Source organism: Bemisia tabaci, chromosome 1, assembly GCF_918797505.1.
Source record: "Bemisia tabaci chromosome 1, PGI_BMITA_v3".
NCBI lineage: Eukaryota > Metazoa > Arthropoda > Insecta > Hemiptera > Aleyrodidae > Bemisia > Bemisia tabaci.
Genome location: NC_092793.1, coordinates 63,031,807 through 63,050,148, shown reverse-complemented (window position 1 = coordinate 63,050,148; position 18,342 = coordinate 63,031,807). Strand labels below are relative to the sequence as shown.

The following is an 18,342-nucleotide window of genomic DNA, read 5'->3' as shown; positions in this document are numbered from 1 at the left end:
GTCTGTTATAAATGAATAACGCTGTATCCCAAGTGTCATTCCTCAACAGAAAACGCTACATACATATTGCGATTTTATCGACGATAAGATCGCTAGGATCATCAACATCTGAGCGATTATCCTCGATCTTATTATCGCGATAAAATTGCACTTTTATCGCCCGACAATTTTTCGCGATATCTTCGAAATAAAAATCTCGATAAATGGCGATGTAATCTCGATTTTACCGACGAAAATGGATTGCGATTTTATTGAGCCAAAAATTGCGGTGTGTAGGGTGTCCCAGAGCACCCATACCAGGCCTTTTTCTCGGTTGACTTAGGTCGAACGAAGTCGCGGAGACCGCGGGGTTGAATAGGGAATTGGCCCCAAGAAATCTGAATTTCATGGTCTTGAGACCCCCCTAGCGTCCCTTGGGGGATAAAGGGGGGGGGGGTAACAATCCTAAAAGTTGGGGTTTTCGATCTAATTTCGATTCGATAGCAATAGAATTGAAAAGTACGAACAATTTCACGTGAAATTGATCCCTAAAAATCCAAAATGGTTGCCAACCTTGTACATGGTCGAAAATAGTTCTGAAGGGACGATAAGAACTCTTGTACATTATTTTATTACATTTATGAGATATATTAGCCTCCTCAGCTTCGGAGGACCTGTTTTGAGGTTGATGAAAAACTGTCAAATGCGATCATTTTGCTGCGCGCAGCGCCTCAAAACTAACTGCGCCGTGACCCACCCTGACCCCATCTCTGGTTCAAAAGTGAAATTTTCTCGTTCAAAATAAGTCTCTGAATAACTTCCCAAGAGATGGCCAGGTTTGAAATCATTTCAGCGCATTTTACAGCCGAAAAACGTAGTTCCGCGAATCGGCCAATTTTCTCCCCATTTAAACCTATGTAATTGCCTCCGAAATTTTCATCGCTTTGGGGGAAAGTGTAGACTTATTCAGCTATGGTGCTGAAACTTCAGAAGTATCTTTTGGGGACTAAAAAGAATGGGAAAAAGCCCGGAGAGCAAGGTCTTGAGATGGTCGCCTGAAAACGGAACACCCTAATAAATGTGTTTCCAAGCATCTCAATCTGGCACTCAAAGCTGGAGGTATAGTCATCTCCAAAAACGTATCGTTCAATCCAGGAGACGCCAGAGGCTACTGAGGACATCTACTAAATAGATCCTTTATTTTCATTAACATTCACGGGCAAAGAACGGGGGAATTTCACGGGCGTAGAAACATTACATTCAACTTACTACCCTTACACACTCCTGGCGGTTGATTGTAGAAATTTGGTGTTCGTCAACCAAACTAGTAAAATAGGGTGAAATGGAGTTAGGTACCTAGGTGATTGGTTGACTGTGTCCATGAACGTCCTTATTCTTGCAATATGTTGTGTGAAATCAATGGCAATCTACAAGCTAAAAGGGTGCTTTAAAATACTCTATGGCATTTTAAAACGGTTTGAATGATCAACAAACATTTTTATGACTACATTCTATCGCGAGGAAATTCTGCAAGTCGATGATTAATTTTTCCAAAAAATTATTATGGTTTTACTTCCAGAAACAGATGAAAAATAATCTCCTTTTCAGAGGTTACGTTAAAAAAGCTGTTTTTAAATACTCCATTGCATTTTGAAACGGTTTGAAAGGTAATTTTTATAAGCATACTCTACACGAGAAAGTATATTCTGCAAGTCGATGATTAATGATGATAATGTGGCCTCGGGTCCACGATATTATAGGATTCTTTGGGGGTCGATTACCTTCGTTACAAGCTTTATCTGTGGAATCTACGTCATTTGTGCAACCAGAGAGTAATTATGGAGGTAAAAAATGCCACTCTCTTTAGGAGATCATTATGGGCCCAGGGTGGGTCAATTTTGGATTATTAAGGGTCAATCTCAAGTGAAATTTTTCGTATTTTTCATTACTAATGCAATTGAAACGAAATATTCGGTCGGGAACCCCAACTTTTAGGGTCGAGATCTCTAATTTTACCCCCCGAAGGAGTGGGGGGGGGGGGGGCAGCGGTTCGGGACGATGCAATCCGAATTACTTGGGGTCGATTCCTTAATCAACCTCAAAGACCCTGACCTCGGACGACTTGCGATTAAAACCGAGAAAAAAAAGGTACCGTCAAACGGGGCTACTTGGGACGATTTTAGCACAAAAAAGCTTCTCCAAAACGAACCATACATTATTTTGCCAAACTTTTTTGTGCTAAAGGTAGTTCGTTGGTACGCATATCGAATTTTAAAGGAAAAAAAAATTTATGCCCCCCCCTTATATTTTTTTTTTTCGATTTTCGACTGTCCCAAGTTACCCCGATACTCGGGGTAACTTGGGACACGAATGAAAATCAAGTGTTTGGCCCATGTTAGGCTCTTTCAGGGCAACATGGGACAGTAAACTGAATTTTTAAAAAAGTAAATTGAACATTTATCTATAAAATAATACAATTTTGGTAAATTTGAACAAGTCTTTTAAAGAATTAAGTAGGAAACAAAAATGGCATGACAGCCTTGAGGAACTTAAAGCTAATATTGAGGTCAAAACGTTTCAAAGTTATCAACTAAGAGGCACCTATGGCAGTTTGAGTAGGTAGGTACCAACCTTTAGTAGGTAAGTAAAGGTATGCATTAAGAAAAGTATTCTTTCAAAAAATTGCGAACATGTCTGTTAAGGGTTGATTTCGGAATTCCAAATTTTGTTGACGTCTTACCCTCTTACGCAGAGAAGCACCCTTTCGAATTGCTTTGACAGCTTTCTTCAATGAGTTCTGTGAGAAGTCTCTGTATGCCCGAGAGCCTGGTTTTCTTTTGTACGTCCGGACCATGTTTCTTGTAAAATTACGAAATACCTGTCATAAACAGATCAGTACCTACTTAACTGATAAAAACCTGAATATAACCCAGGAAATCTCTTATCTCAAAAGCACTGAGGGTGCGGGTGATCTAGAACACCCTGTATATGAGCAATAACGAAATAAAAACACGAGGAGCCTCCTATAATTAGCCAGGTCACAACCAAGGTACTACGTACAACTACGTACGTAGGGAATCAAATCAATGAAAAATGGTAAAAGGATTTTCTTCTGAGCTCTGAGGTCTGTAAGAATATTTCCACGCCGGGCGGGGTTCTGGACATATTCAGTTTGTGTCGACCGATTCAAGTGTCCTGGCTTCCGGAAACTGGTTGCTCTCTTGTTTTGTCATTAGTTGCCGAATGGAATCTTGCTTCGGTTGGCGATTGGAGTTTGTTGGTGGTGTCCACACGAACAGGTAGTATCGCACACAGAGACAAGAGACCCTCCACTGGCCTCCTAGCGACAGGTGGAAGCTTTTACTTTCGGGGTTTCAACAATTCCTTATAGACAATTATTAGGGAGCAACAGTCATCACCCTAGTTTCGGCTGTTGACTTACCTACATGGTCAGTGATGAGCTTCGGATGACGTCATGAGCCAAACAACTTTCCCAAACGTCGGCCATTTTCGGCTTGTTTGCAAAACGAAACTGCCAACACGTTGTTGAACATCAACCATGTAGGTAATTCAACAGTAGAATGCTGAAGTCCCGAAAGTAAAAGCTTCCACCATGGCCAAGATACTAGTGGAGGGTCTCTTGTCTCTGATCGCACACCATATACAACAGACCTCAGGCCCCCTCTGTGGGTACGTAACCCTCAGTCGTCAGCGCTGGAGGTCGGAGTAGTTCATGACCAAGGAACGCTCGAGCCCGATTACGCGCACTCACGACGCGACGTCCCATAGCACCGCTGCCGCTGCGTTGCCGCTTTACTTCTCAAACTAGTTAGGTTGTCGGCAAGACAGGAAAGTTTGTGTTTTCTCAGGCACATTCGTATTTTCTCACAGATTCCCTTTTTTCCTCTTTTTCCGGATTTTGTCATGCAATTGATATTCAAGTCACACTCACACGAAGCACTCACTCACAGCCAGTGCTTGAGTTGAACATCTAATCAAGAATTAAGTCTAGAACTGCGCCAAAGCAATAGATTTTAACACAGCACAATGAAGTAGCTCTTATACGCATAATAAAACTACGCCATATGCCGTTAATGAGCTTTTTATTCCAGACTTTGTCTAGACATAGGACATATCTTATAAATACTTCTTCTCTTCTCCTTCTTCTTGTTAGGTTAAGTACTTCTATACATTGCCACCTGAGGCAGCACTGTCGCCTAGCTGTCCGGGGATGTCGGACTTGGTATCTCGCAATACAGTTTTGTCATCACACCTGCATCCGTTGAGTATCTCGTGTCCAATCCTCTCATCCCCTCAGGGGATGACCCTAACACTTCTTCTTCTTCTTCTTCTTCTTTCACACTGATCCCCCTTCCCCTTTTCTTTCCCCCTTTCCCCGGTTAATATCAATACATTTCGTTTCATCCCTGTCTATCCTGCTTTACATCGAACGCTACATCGAAGCTCGATATACAATACACTATTTTATCCCTATGAATGAACCCTCGAAAAAATGGTGGTAGGGGAGGTAGGCATGCCATAAAAAAATATAAATAAATAGAGGGAGGGTGTGGCTGCGGGAGTTTGAAAAATGAGCTGGGAGGGGAGGAGGTAGAATAAATGCTGGCAAAAAAATTAGAAATAACCTAGCAATGATTTATTGAAAAAAAAGAAACAGCAAGTATAAAATCCGGTGACTTGGCCGGGAAATGGAAATAAAACATCAGCTGATAGCAAACAAAGGTTATCAAGGAAACCAATGAATGGAACTTTCATAAAAACAGTTTAGCGGCAAACAGCGTAAGAAGGGCACTTACGTTAGTGGAGATGTTGCGGATGAGTGGGGAATTTGCGATTTGACTGTTGATTCTTTTGTAAAAGTTCGCGAGAAACACGATGGCGCCGCTGGTTTTCTCTGAAATCAACTCCCAAGCTCAAAAAAAGCTCTCAAGTTGAGGCCAAAATGGAAGGGATATCCCACGCTATCCTGAGAGTCCACCTCTACATCAAAACAAACTCTCCATGCAAAGATAGGGAGCAAGTACATTAGCAGGGTTGCCGTGTTTTCAGTTTTGGAGTCCCAAAATAAAGTGGCAGCCCTGTCAATGTATTTGCTCCTATGTTTGCATGAGGAGTTTGTTTTGGTGTGGAGGTGGACTCTCAGGATAGCGTGGGATATCCCCTCTATTTTGGCCTCAACTTGAGAGCTTTTTTTGAGCTTGGGAGTTGATTTCAGAGAAAACTAGTGGTGCCATTGTGTTTCTCGCGAATTTGTACACAAGAAACAACAGTCAAATGGCAAATTCCTCACTCATGCAACGTATCCATTACTGTTTATAAGTAAACGGTAAATGCGATTTATGCGATGCCCGTATGGGGGACTTAACTGTCACAGGTTTAGGAATCCTGCGGACCCCAGCTGGTAGCCCCTGCCTTAAAGGGGGCTTGGAGTTGGTCACCGGCTTTTAGGCGTAGGAATCACCCAAGGGAAGGGCAGACAGGGCTCTAAGCTGCAGTGAAAGCAACCTGTCTAGGAGAGGCAACTCTGAAAGCAAACTCTGGTCCTCCAGGTCGGGGGTTGAGGCATTGGGCTGTCTCCTCGAAACTCTTAAAAAGTAAATTGTCAAAAACCCCCAATCGAGCCTCCGGTATCAATGGAATTTTACGGAAAAATTGACAAAAGTTACGGAAACGGACCCTTTTATTTGGAACTTAGAATGTGCAAGGCATTTCCAAAAAATTGACGGATGTGGTGTCGGAGATAAAGAAAGTCGCGATGTGGATTTGGCTATGTTGACAGAAGCAAAAAAGAAAGGGCGAGGATCTGAGAGTATTGGAAATTACGATTTGTTTTACAGTGGCGTGCCAAAGGACCAACGTGCTCAGCAGGGTGTTGCAATCCTTGTCCGGAAGAGTCTGCGTAAGTGCGTGAAAACGTGGGAAGCGATTAGCCCCTGTATGATCCGGATGTGTTTGGACATGCAGGGTTATCCAGAAGTCCGGGACCCCCCTTATAACTTTTATACAAAAAATGTTAGAGATTTGAAATTTGGGAATTAATCCTAGGTCAAAGGGAACTACTTTTTGGCGTACCCAAAATTTTGGGGGGCGCCCCCCCTGAGGGGGGGGGCGGACCCTAACTTTTTTTTTTCAAATGGGAACCCCTATCTTGTGATACATCATTCGAAAGGGCTTAAAAAAAGAAAACTTTCGGCGCAAACCGATTGTCGATACCTCAATTTTTAACAAAATGGCGGCCAAAAAATGGCGGCTCATTCAAAAGTCTGAGCCTCCGCTCATAACTCATGAACAAAAATGCTAGGGATTCGAAATTTGGGGAATATTCCTAGGTGAAAGGGAACTACTTTTTGGCGTACCCAAAATTTCGTGGGGCGGCCCCCCTGAGGGGGGGCGGACCCTAACCCTTTTTTTCAAATAGGAACCCCTATCTTGTGATACATCATTCGAAAGGGCTTGAAAAAAGAAAACTTTTGGCGCAAATCGATTGTCGATACCTCAATTTTTAACAAAATGGCGGCCAAAAAATGGCGGAAATGCGTTTTTGGTTATTTGCCGTCGGATTCGCTTGAAACTTGGTTTCCACAGGTTTTCGAGCACGAAAAAAAAAAATACGATATTAGATTTGCAAAATACCCGAGCTTTTCCAAGATGGCGGCCGAAAAATGGCGGGAAAATAAGTTTAAATCGGAATGTGTCAGATTTCCTGTGCGTTGTTCTCAGCCAGTTGAAAATCGTGTTTCCTGATTTGTCAAATCAACTACCCAGCACTCACCACGGGGAGGTAGCTACGCGTCGAGTCCCACCCGTGCCTCCCCTTCCGCCCGACCACTGAGGCACATTTTAATAGCGTTCGCTAAAACGCGTTAACGCGTTGCGTTAATTGAAATTACTCACCATCTTGGCCGCCATCTTGGAAAAGCTCGGGTATTTTGCAGATCCAATATCGTATTTGTTTTTTTCGTGCTCGAAAACCTGTGGAAACCAAGTTTCAAGCGATTCCGACGGCAAATAACCAAAAAACGCATTTCCGCCATATTTTGGCCGCCATTTTGTTAAAAATCGAGGTATCGACAATCGGTTTGCGCCAAAAGTTTTCTTTTTTCAAGCCCTTTCGAATGATGTATCACAAGATAAGGGTTCCTATTTGAAAAAAAAGGGTTAGGGTCCGCCCCCCCTCAGGGGGGGGGCGCCCCCCAAAATTTTGGGTACGCCAAAAAGTAGTTCCCTTTGACCTAGGATTATTCCCCAAATTTCAAATCTCTAGCATTTTTTGTTCAAAAGTTATAAGGGGGGTCCCGGACTTCTGGATAACCCTGTATGATGACTGTGCTAGAGGTCATTATGGTCTGGGGAGTGCCGAATCGTGGCCAAAAATCCGATTTTTGAAAGTACGAAAATCTGGCAATCGAGCATATAATCCTTATCTACATCCTTTAGTAGGTGTGAAATGACGTATCAAATCTTATGTAATTGTTTTTACGATCAGATACATGGTGGCGAACTTCACATCCTCGAGGTAAGTAAACAAACGTGAGAATTTAAAGTTCCCGTTATAGTGTCTTGCCTTGTATCGTTTTGTGATAAGTTGGCGTAAATCCCCGATCAAATATGGAAAAGGAAGGTGAAAGTAAGTACTTTTTGATGGGCAATCGTTTTTATTATTATGATTAATTTTATGATCACCATGAGACTCCAAAGTTTTGTCCTAATTTAGGCAAAAAATTGCCTTCACCTAAAATTTTAGTTATCACTAACACGAGGTAACACGTTCTCATTTGTGCAAAAATGTTGCTCATATGTTCCTCTAACAGGATATCACAGGTTTTTTTTGCGTATTTTTGCGTCTGGGGCCTTTTTTGGTCATTTTAGTGAAGGACTTATACGATTTTCTGCGCAATCTGATTTCATTGCAGAATAAGATAAGAGAGACGAGACAAGGTCAACGTTTGATATAGGGTGATTTATATATTTTTTTGGCTGCTGAATCCGAAAGTGATATCAGTTTTTTTCCAGCACTTGCCAGATTTCCGGAAAATAAAGTGTTTTTGCAAGAAACCTCATTTTTAAGCAAAATAATATTTTCTCCGGAAGAACGACGAATACTGGATAAAACTTAGGTATTTTTTTTTCTTCAGCCTGTATACATATACAAATTTATTAACTCGGTCCCCTGTGGTGTAGTGGTTGTAGTGCTGGCTTTAAGATCGAGAGGTTCCGAGGTCAATTCCTGGCTAGGCAACCCGAGAATAATGATCCGCAAGGGTTTAGGGTCTGATCAGATCTTTGAGTGAAAACTAACAAAGAAGGGGATTCAAGCACGCGCTAGTCTCTGAAAGTACTAGAAAGAAATGGAAACGAAAAAAAAAGAATTAATAAATATAATAACAAAAAAAATAATAAATTAAAGAAAAATTCTCTAGGAATAAAGATATCGCATTCTCGAGTAATTTCGCGATCAAGTAACGACTTCATTTAAATTTTAATGAGAAAAAATGTAATTTTAATTATCTACTATACCGCGTCTCTGATTGATATGCTGTCTCAAAACTTTACAAATTATTTATATTAATTTTTTTCAGGAGTTTTTCACGTAACGCATGAAACGCTTTTTGAAAAATGGAAGAAGTGCTCCACAGAAGATTTCATTTTCCTTTTTTCCGAGTCAATTTTTCCGATCGATTTAATCTAACTTATAAATGTTTTCCTCAATTTACTCATTTTGCAAGGTTTTAGTTTCTTTGATCAAATTCATGAATTTCCTTTTTGATATTTTTTACTGATGGACGAAATATATTTTTGTGTGTATTTTATGGAAGACTTCTTTCCTATTTTTTTCTAGTCAATTTATTTCAATTTGTTGTTAAACCTGTAATTGATTTTTCTGATGTAAAAGGTCTCAGTTTTGTTTTTATGCCAGATTTGTGTATATCACTGATGCATTTTTTCAGAACCCATCGTTTTTCTATTAATGAGTATAATGTTAACTTTGTTATGGTCTATCATGCGAAATATATCTTTCTTGTTTTTTTTTTTTTTTTTCTAGTCGATGTTTGTCATTTATTGTTCCTTTTTAAGAAGCTGTTTATTTTGTGAAGTGGTTTAAATTTTGCTTCCCTAAATTGATGTAAGCACATTACTGTTTATGTTCTCATTAGATTATCTTTCTATTAATGACGTATTTTTCCGATTTCTTGTATTTTTTTCCTAGAACAGTTACCGTAATTGTCTTACCTAGAATCTTTATAATAATTCTAACCAGAAAAATCAGCGCAGAGTGGTTGACAGCCTCCAATGAGTATAAGAATGTCAAAGCTATTTAGATCTAAGTAGTATTGAGTATACCTAGAAAATTTTGGTAGCAGGGTTTGATGATAAAAGAGTAAATTATTTTTAAAAAATCGCTAGAAATGAAAATTTTTAGGGACAATTTTTGGTTCGGGGAGGGGGCGCCGGGGCGCCCTACAGGGCTATTACCATATGTCTTGCCAACACGAATATCACCATATTAATTGAGTGTGCAAGTTTTTTAACTTACGCTCCAGTCAGGATCAATCGACCGAAAAACATAGTACTGACTTGATTCAATTACAATCATTTCTTCTCCTCTTATTTTTCTGGATTAAATACGTATTTTGGGGGCTTTTGCCCTGGTAACCTCTTGATCATTGAAAAATAGATTTCATATTATTGTGAGATGGCGTAGCTCGGGGGGGGGGGGGGGGTAAAGCGTCGCAGGTGCTCGTGCAGACGCAAGGCGTCGCAAGAGCAGGTGCAGACACGCGTCGCGACTACTGGCATAGGCGGTTCTACGGGGGTGCCAGTGGGTGCCGGGCACCCCCAAGCAAAAATTAAGTACGGTTATCAGAACCGTGAAATTACTGCTCTTAAAGATTCTGTATTCGCTCAGACTGAGGAAAAATCCCAGCAATTAATTGAAAATGTTTCAAACAGAATTAATATTGATAGCCGTGTTTTACAAAGCTTCTACTGTTTTTTTATGGTAAGATTGTAGTTTTGATGGAATGTTTTGCTAAAAATTTTCTACATTGAATTTATAGGTATTTAAGTAGAAAAGGAAGGAGAGAAAAAGAGAAAGGAGGGTAGGAAAGGGATAAAACTTGAGGGCCGAAATTTAGGCCTCCCCTGAGTGACCGTCCCCTTCGGGGCCGGTCTCCGACATTTTCCACCTCTGGGCACCCCCAAGCATGAAGATCTAGAACCGCGTATGACTACTGTGACTGTGCTGACGATGGCGTCGCTAATGCAATGCAGACACAGGGCGTCGCAAGAGCAGAGCTAACACTCGTCGCAACGGCAGTGCAGACACAGGCGGGATGACGGGAAGAGGCGAAGACCAAAGAAGAAACCAAAATCACGATGTGATATAATGTCTATTGCTACAAGGGCACACAATTCATGTACGGTTTGAATCTGGGTTGATGGGATGAGGAGCGGACAAGTGCCGCTCGATCTCCAGTCACTCCAAGAATAATCCCATAGGCCAGCTCCGAGGAGCTCCCTAGGTCTACGGCTCTGGCTACCCCCTCCGCATGCGCAAAAGGGATGCTACCCCTCTGCCCTCTCGCTGGGGTGCTTCACCGCTGCCCAGTCCCGTGACGTATGGGTTTTTGTCAGCGCCCTCGACTTGGGTGCCAGGTCCCTGGGCCACTCTCACATTATAGTTAGACAACCTTCAAAACATTAAACTTACATTCAGTGTGGTATTCTAATCATATTTCGGCTTTTCTTCTAATTTTTTGGTTTCAAGGGCCTGCCGCCATCTTGGATTTAAGAATTTTGTAAAACTAAGGTCAAATTTGAATTCAGCGACCCAAAAAACATTGGTACACCAAATTTCATGATATTCTGATCATTTCCTGATTTTTGGCCACGATTCGGCACTCCCCAGACCATAGTGGGTGTATGGAGTCAAGACCAATTCTTGTTGACCAATTCCAATGGGTAAAGACCAATTCTTTGAAGAGCTTGATGAAGAGATTGGAAATATTGGACATAGTAGAGAAATCGTTGTGTTGGGAGACTTAAATGGGAGAACAGGTCGTCAGTTTAATAGTAAAATCGTAGGACCATTCGGTGAGGCCACATTGAATGATAATGGCATTCGTATCATTGACGTTTGTAAGCAAAGAGGTTTGAACAGTGTTCCCGGGTGCTCCGTGTGCGAGATCCGTACGCTCTACCGCTCTCCGTGCTGCTATTGGCTGAGCGTCATTCTGTGACGTCACGCGTACGGATATTTTAAGATAGGGAAGCGTTTTTCCCATAAGGTTTTTGTCCGTACGCGGTCCGTGTCGGTATAGGGAATGTCCGCGCGGCACGGATAAATCCGTACGCCTGGCATCACTGGGTTTGAAAGCGATCAATGGGTTTTACAAACACAAGGACATACACAAGTTCACGTGGGTTCGCGGGGTTTACAGTCGGTCATCGACTATGTGATAGTAAAGCAAGACACCAGCTTAAAGGTACCTACAGCAAGTTAGAGTGTGGAAAGGTCTTTCCTGCGGCAGTGATCACTACTTCCTTGGAGCGGCCATAGCTTTCTCCGTGAGGGGCTGCCATGAGAACAGGCTAACACAACAGCAGACTTTGCCACAAGTGGACCGTATAAAGCTTATGAAGTATAATATCGAATGTCTGCAGCATCCAAGTGTTATAAGGCACTCTACGGACGGCGATTGCCAGTGTAGCCGTGCGGACACCTTGATAGGCCAAAAGAGCATTTCTCAACGAAAAGGTTGCTACAAATTGCGATAAATCAACGAGTATTATCAACATCTTAGCGATTATCCTCGATCTTATCGCGATAAAATCGCGCTTTTATCGCCCGACACTTTATCGCGATATTTTCGAGATAAAAATCACGATAAATGGCGATTTGAAGGGTTTCGACTTTTAAGTTGAAATCACTCGAAATACGACTCTATGGTTGAGTCAACGCGAGTCGGAGTTGAGTCAACGCGAGTCAAGGTTGAGTTACGTTGACGCAACCCAACAAGAATGAAGAAAATGAAGAACTCGAGGGTTTCGGTGGCGAAGCGACCTGCCAGCCCCCACAACACCTTCACGCCGAACATATACACTACCACCCCCAAAAGGGGTGGTTTTCAACAAAAGAAACTCACATTTCAAAGGGAGACGAAGACGATCCTAAGGACGGACGCGTTGAAGCACGAAGCTCGAACAAACAGTCAGTGGCAGCTCCGATTCCCTCCACCAGCGGGTCGATTGTTGAATCGTTATCGAATGACCTTGATCGATATATAGCATTGTGAAGATAGGGAGTTATCGATCAGAATCATTCGATAACGATTCAACAATCGACCTGCAGGGGACTGGTGGGGGAAATTGCAAGTGCTAACTGATTTTTTAAATTTGTGGCGGGAGCAGGGTTGCTGCAGGCAGAACACTACAGATTTAATCTCGATTTTCATCGACGAAAATTGATCCCGATTTTATCGAACCAAAAATTGCGATTTGTATCGATTTAGTCGCCATATATAGGTATTTCTAATGTGATAATATCTCGATACATTGCTACCAATATAATCGCGATAACCAACCGATAGAATCGCTATTTATCGCGATCACTGCTACTTGGGGGTGTGCGGACACCCTATCAACAGTGAAACTGAAGAGAAGACACACATATCTTGTTTGCGATGTTTCAAAGTCTTTATTGCAAATTTACTTTTAAGAAATTGAGCGATAACCAACACATTGTTCCTTAGAATTTTTGAAAAATTTCTGCAGACTGAGAAGGAATTTCCTAGTCGTCAAAAGATATTAAAGTGTGCTAAGAATTTTTTTTTGTTTCGTCATAATGCTTTCTGTTCTCGCATTATTTCAGTGAATATTCTTACGTATAATTTGCAGAAAAGTTCGTATAGCTGGTTTATTTTATTTAATTTTTTCAAATATATTTTATTTATTTATTTGAATGTATATTGTTTTCTTTAATTGTTTTAATGTAAATAAATTTAATAATTTACAAAAAATAAATAAAATAAAAATAAATCATCGTGTTGAACTCAAAATTTGCGCCTTTATAGCCATAAGATGCTCCATGGCCTAATAAATCTCATATACGTTTATCAAATTATAAATTTTTAAAATGAAATAGATTAAATAAATGAAACGAAATTAAAGAATATGAACAAATAAATAAAATTAAGTAAGTAAAACAAAATATATTAAACTGAATAAATAAAATTAAAATATGAATACAATAGAATATATTAAAATGAACAAATGAAACTAAAATAAACAAATACATTAAAATAAAAAAATAAATATAACATGGGAATTTATATAATATATTAATCCATTGACCATTTTATTTTATTTTATTTCATTTCATACATGTATTTTTCTTAATTTTAATACCTATAATTTTGTTTTATTTGATTCATGTGTTATTCGCTGTTTTCTTTCAAAAAATTGATCTACTTTTTTCATTATTTAGATGTTTATTAAAACTGCATCATTTATATAATAAAAGGATTGGACGGATTTCCTGACCTTGAGACTCCCGGCCCCGTCCCCGGTCCTCTCGTGTCCCACGCTCTTTTGGCAATTGGCACCTTCTGATCTCCTCCCTCAGTCGCCAACCTTTCATAGGACGTCCACGCCGTCGCCTTATTCCGCGCGGGAGGAACCCAATCGAAGACCTTCTTGGGCAACCGATCATCTGCCGTCCTTCACACATGTCCATACCAGACCAACTGCTTGGACCTGATATCGTGCACGACGTCCTTCTTCACACCCATTATCTCGCGTACCTTTTTCATTGCGGATACGCTCTCTTCTCGATATCCCAGCAGACCTTCGCCAAAAATCCATTTCAGTTGCCCTAAGCATGTCTTCAGTTCTTTTCTTGAGTTGCCAGACCTAACTCCCGTAAGTTACGATACTCTTCATGATGACGTTGTAAATTTTTCTTTTGGTTTCCTTGGAGATACTCTGGTCCCAGAGAACCCCATTTAGCATCGCGATAGCTTTCCTGCCTGGCACATTCCGCTCTTTAATGGCCCGATCCAAATGTCCGTCCTTAGTTAACCAAACGACTCCTAGATATTTATACTCTTCACAGTCCTGAATTTTCCGACCATCCTCCAGTTCAATGCTTTGCTGATCACCACCGATAACCAACTTCTCCCGTCTTTACCACATTACCTAACTTCTATCCCCCACTTTCGCTATACTTCCACTAACTTAATGCGCGTCATGTAATTCGCATCTTCTTCGTCCTGAGCTATTACCACCTGGTCATCAGCAAAGCAAGGAGTATAAAGGGTGCCATCTTCTCGTAGCGGGACGCCCATTCCCGAGCAGCATATCTTCCATTCCTTTAAAACCTCTTCAAGGAACACTTCAAATAAGGTTGGCGACAAACAACACCCTTGTTTCAGTCCCTTAGTTATTAAAAACCCCACTGATAACTCCCCATGAGATTTAACCCTAGAAAAGCCCCATCATAAAATTCTTTAATCGCTCTAATTAGTCCCCCAATAAAACCCCTTTTGTTCAAGGCTTCCCAAAGTTTCATCAATGGCACACTATCGTAAAGCTTTCTGGAGATCCACAAACACTAGACGTAATTCTTGGCCTAATCCTTTCTTTTTCTCGATCACGTGGATGATGGTAAATAAGTGATCAATTGTTGACCGACCGGCTCTGAAACCTGCTTGCTCTTCCGCTTCATGTTCATGCCACTCATCCTCGATTTTAGCTTTCAGAATTTTTTCGTATACCTTGCTTAGGGTACATGCGACTGACAGTCCTCTATAATTATCGCACTCATCCTCTCTACCCTTCTTCTTGTATAAAGGTGACACCCAAGACTCTTTCCATTCGATCGGTACCTTGCCACCTGCCAAGCAATCTTGCATATCAGCTCTCTCAAACGCTGAAACAGCTTGCAGGTTCCAAACTTGATCAACTCTGCAGGAATATTTCCCGGACCCGGAGCTTTATCGTTCTTCAGCTCTCGTGCGGCCTTTACCACGTCCTTCATGTGAATCTCCAAGTTATTATTATCATTAGTATACTATCCAAGCTTCCCAAGTAGCATGGATTGCAATTTCATTGCAATGGATTGTGAGTTGATTGCAATTTTTGCTTGTTGCCTATACGTTCATTTGAAGGCGCTTAAAAAGTTGCAATTTTATTGCAATAAGTTTGCAAGAAATGTAGATTATGCTTGTTGCCTAACCTTCTTTTTCAAGGCACTATAAAGACTGCAATTTCGGTGCAATCATGTTGTAACAAATTCACGCCATGTGCCTGGCATCCAATTTTCTAGTTGTTTTAAAGTTTTTTCGACTTAAATGTCTCACCTAACCCATATAGCCCAACATATTTTGAAAATATTGTCACCTTTATCAAAATATTTTCATGGCAATATTGTAAGTAAAATATTTTCAAAATATTTTTAAAACATTTTAAAGGAATATTTTGAAAATGTTTACAAAAAATATTTTTAAAATAATTCAAAAATATTGCCTGTAAACATGCATGTTAAAAATATTCCTTAAGAAAGTTTTGAAAATATTTTAAAAATATTTTTTGAAAATATTTTTAAGTTCTCAAGTTAGTATGTGGTGTAATTTACACCGGTGTAAATTTAGTGTGAGTACCTATTACGTGATATCGAAAAAAAAAATCAGACAAAAAAAATATGAAAAAAATAAATAACACGAAAAAAAATAAATAATAGGCAAAAGAAAGAAGCCTGAGAAAAACGGCGTTAATCAAATCTATGATGAATGTTGAGCCACGCACTGACGCAATGCATGCGATAACAGCCTTAACAGGCGTGATTTCAACCCAGCTCATCATCAGCTCCCTGTAGCTCAGTGGAAGAGTGCTCCGCTATGATACTCGCGGGTCGGGTTCAAGCCCACTCAAGGGCGTCCGGTATTTTATGCTGCTAAACGTCGTAGGACATTAGGTAAGCATGGGTTCGAATTATTATAATTTCCCCGGAAAATTTAGGGGTTGAAATTTAAAGGTCGTCAATATTGAAATTTCTTTGCAAAAAAAAAAATTGCAACTTTTTTACAATGAGGGGGTCAGATGTTGTAAAATAATTGCAATTTTCTTGCAAGAAAGTTGAAATCATCTGGAAATTTTATTTCATTTAAATTGCAATTTTTTCGTTGCAAAATGCTACTTGGGTTACACCTCCATCTTGAAACTCAGGTCGCCTTTCTGTCAGTAAATTTTTAAAATAACCCTCCAGTTTATCAATGTAAATCGGAGATATTAAGTCCCGCTTCATGTCCCTTCGCAGTCCTTTCAGCAACTTCAAGCTCTCAGTACTTTTCCTTCCTCCTATGTACGAATCTATTCGATTACAGCTCCTCTCCCAAGATTCGTTCTTTTTCTTGGTGATGAACCTTCGCACCTGCGTCTGAGCTTTTCTATACGCCTGTTTGTCTTCTGCTTTTTTGGAAGAAAGGAACTGATGGTACTTTTTCCGTTTCTCTTGAATCTCCTCAATTTCTTCACCCCACCAGTAAGGTTTTTCACTATAACTTTTCTATCATCAGCAATACCAAGAGCCTCCATTGCTGCCGAATGAATGCAATCCTTAAGGAACTGATACTGCTGTTCGGTATCACCGTGCCTTGATTTGCCCAACTTCTCATCCAAGCGCTTTCCGTACAATGCCCTTACACTTGGATGCTGCAAGCTGTCAATATTATAGTTTACACAGTTTACAAGCTTAACACGATATTTTTGTTGGTGAACCTGCTTTTGTGCTCACCTGCTCTCCTGGCTCCCCTTCACTGGGGAAGCTATTTTCGCCCCGAGGAAGTAATGATCACTGCCGCAGGAAAGACCTCTCCACACTCTAACTTGCTGAATCTTCATCTCCGTGTCTTTCCTGACCACTACATAATCAACGATTGACTTTCACCCGCGAGTGGACTGGACCCAAGTATATTTATGGATATCTTTGTGTTGGTAGAACCCATTGAGCACCTTCCTCTCCCTTTGCTCACATACGTCAATGATGCGAGCTCCGTTATCATTTATTGTCGCCCCTAGTAGCCAAAATAGGATTATCGAATAGGTATCGGCCAGATATACTATTTTATGGCTATTTATTTTGTTATTTTATATGGTATCGTACAGATAGCATATTTTATACCAATTTCGTAGCTATTCCATGCGCATTTATCTTGGTTTAAAATTTATGTTTGAAAATATGTATTTTATAGCTATGTACTAGGTTTTTTTCTTCTATATTTACCAGTATTTTGTTCTTCATTTATTGCTTTCATATTTTTCTATATTATAATAAGTGCGCCTCCTCCCTTTTGTGTAGCAGTAAAACATTATTTGAACAATTAAATTAAGGGAAGTCATGTACTTTATGGGATAGTGAATAATTTAAAAAACTAAATGGGTGGAATAAATTGCATCATTCAACCATAACATTTAAGAAACCCAAGAATTATTGTATATTTTCTTAAACATGTTAATGAATTTTCGCACTATTGTCAGTTGCAGCCTTAAGAACCATAAGATGATAAGTACATTGCAACGTTGCCATGATAGAGCAACTTTATTTTTTGCAAACCAAAATCATATAGAATTGCAAACCTTAACGCAAAAAAAAAAAAATCAGCATAGCCCAGGGAATTTTTGCTAAAAGAGTTTCACCTCTACATGGTTTTGATTTGCTGCATTTATCGTATACAGCTGCACAATCTTGGCAACGTATCAATGCTCTTACCACCTTATGGTTTTCAAGGTCTCAATTTTGGTTCTTTTTCAAAAGTAAAATACCTTTTAAATACCTTTTCAGTTGGTATCCATATACCTATTAAATAGCTATTCCGATACCTACAGGGTGTCCCAAAAGTCCCTTCCACCCCCTCTAAAATTTTAACGAAACTTTGGGGATGTTCATCGATCAATGTAAGCTACTTTTGGGGCCCCCCAAAATTTTCGAGCCCCCCCGTGGGGAGGGGCTGCGGACCCCAACTTTTTTTTTTTTTCAAATAGCAACCCCTATCTTGTGATACCTCATTCGAAAGAGCATAAAAAACTAAGAATTTTGGCGCAAACCGCAGATCAATATCTTAATTTTTGACCGAGTTATGATAGGTCAAAGGTCAAATTTGACCTATTTTGAAAAAATCATAACTCCAGTTCAAATTATCGTAATGAAAAAAATAAAACAGGAAAATTTACCGCATTGTAAGCACTTTTAAGGAAAAATCACAGAAATTACTTCAAACTAATTTTAAGGGGGGTTTCGGACCCCCAAATACGTCAATTCAAAGGTCATTCAATTTTCCCAGATTT

General features: G+C 40.1%; 1 protein-coding gene and 1 long non-coding RNA gene across 2 annotated transcripts in view; both read left to right on the top strand.

Moving 5' to 3' along the window:
- Positions 1-18,342, top strand: part of LOC109040402 (uncharacterized) — a 223,081-nt gene that overhangs the window by 149,544 nt on the left and 55,195 nt on the right. The window lies entirely within an intron of this gene.
- Positions 7,260-9,176, top strand: LOC109040394 (uncharacterized). Its single transcript, XR_002009827.2, has 2 exons — positions 7,260-7,627; positions 8,580-9,176. It is a non-coding gene; the product is annotated as an uncharacterized lncRNA (long non-coding RNA).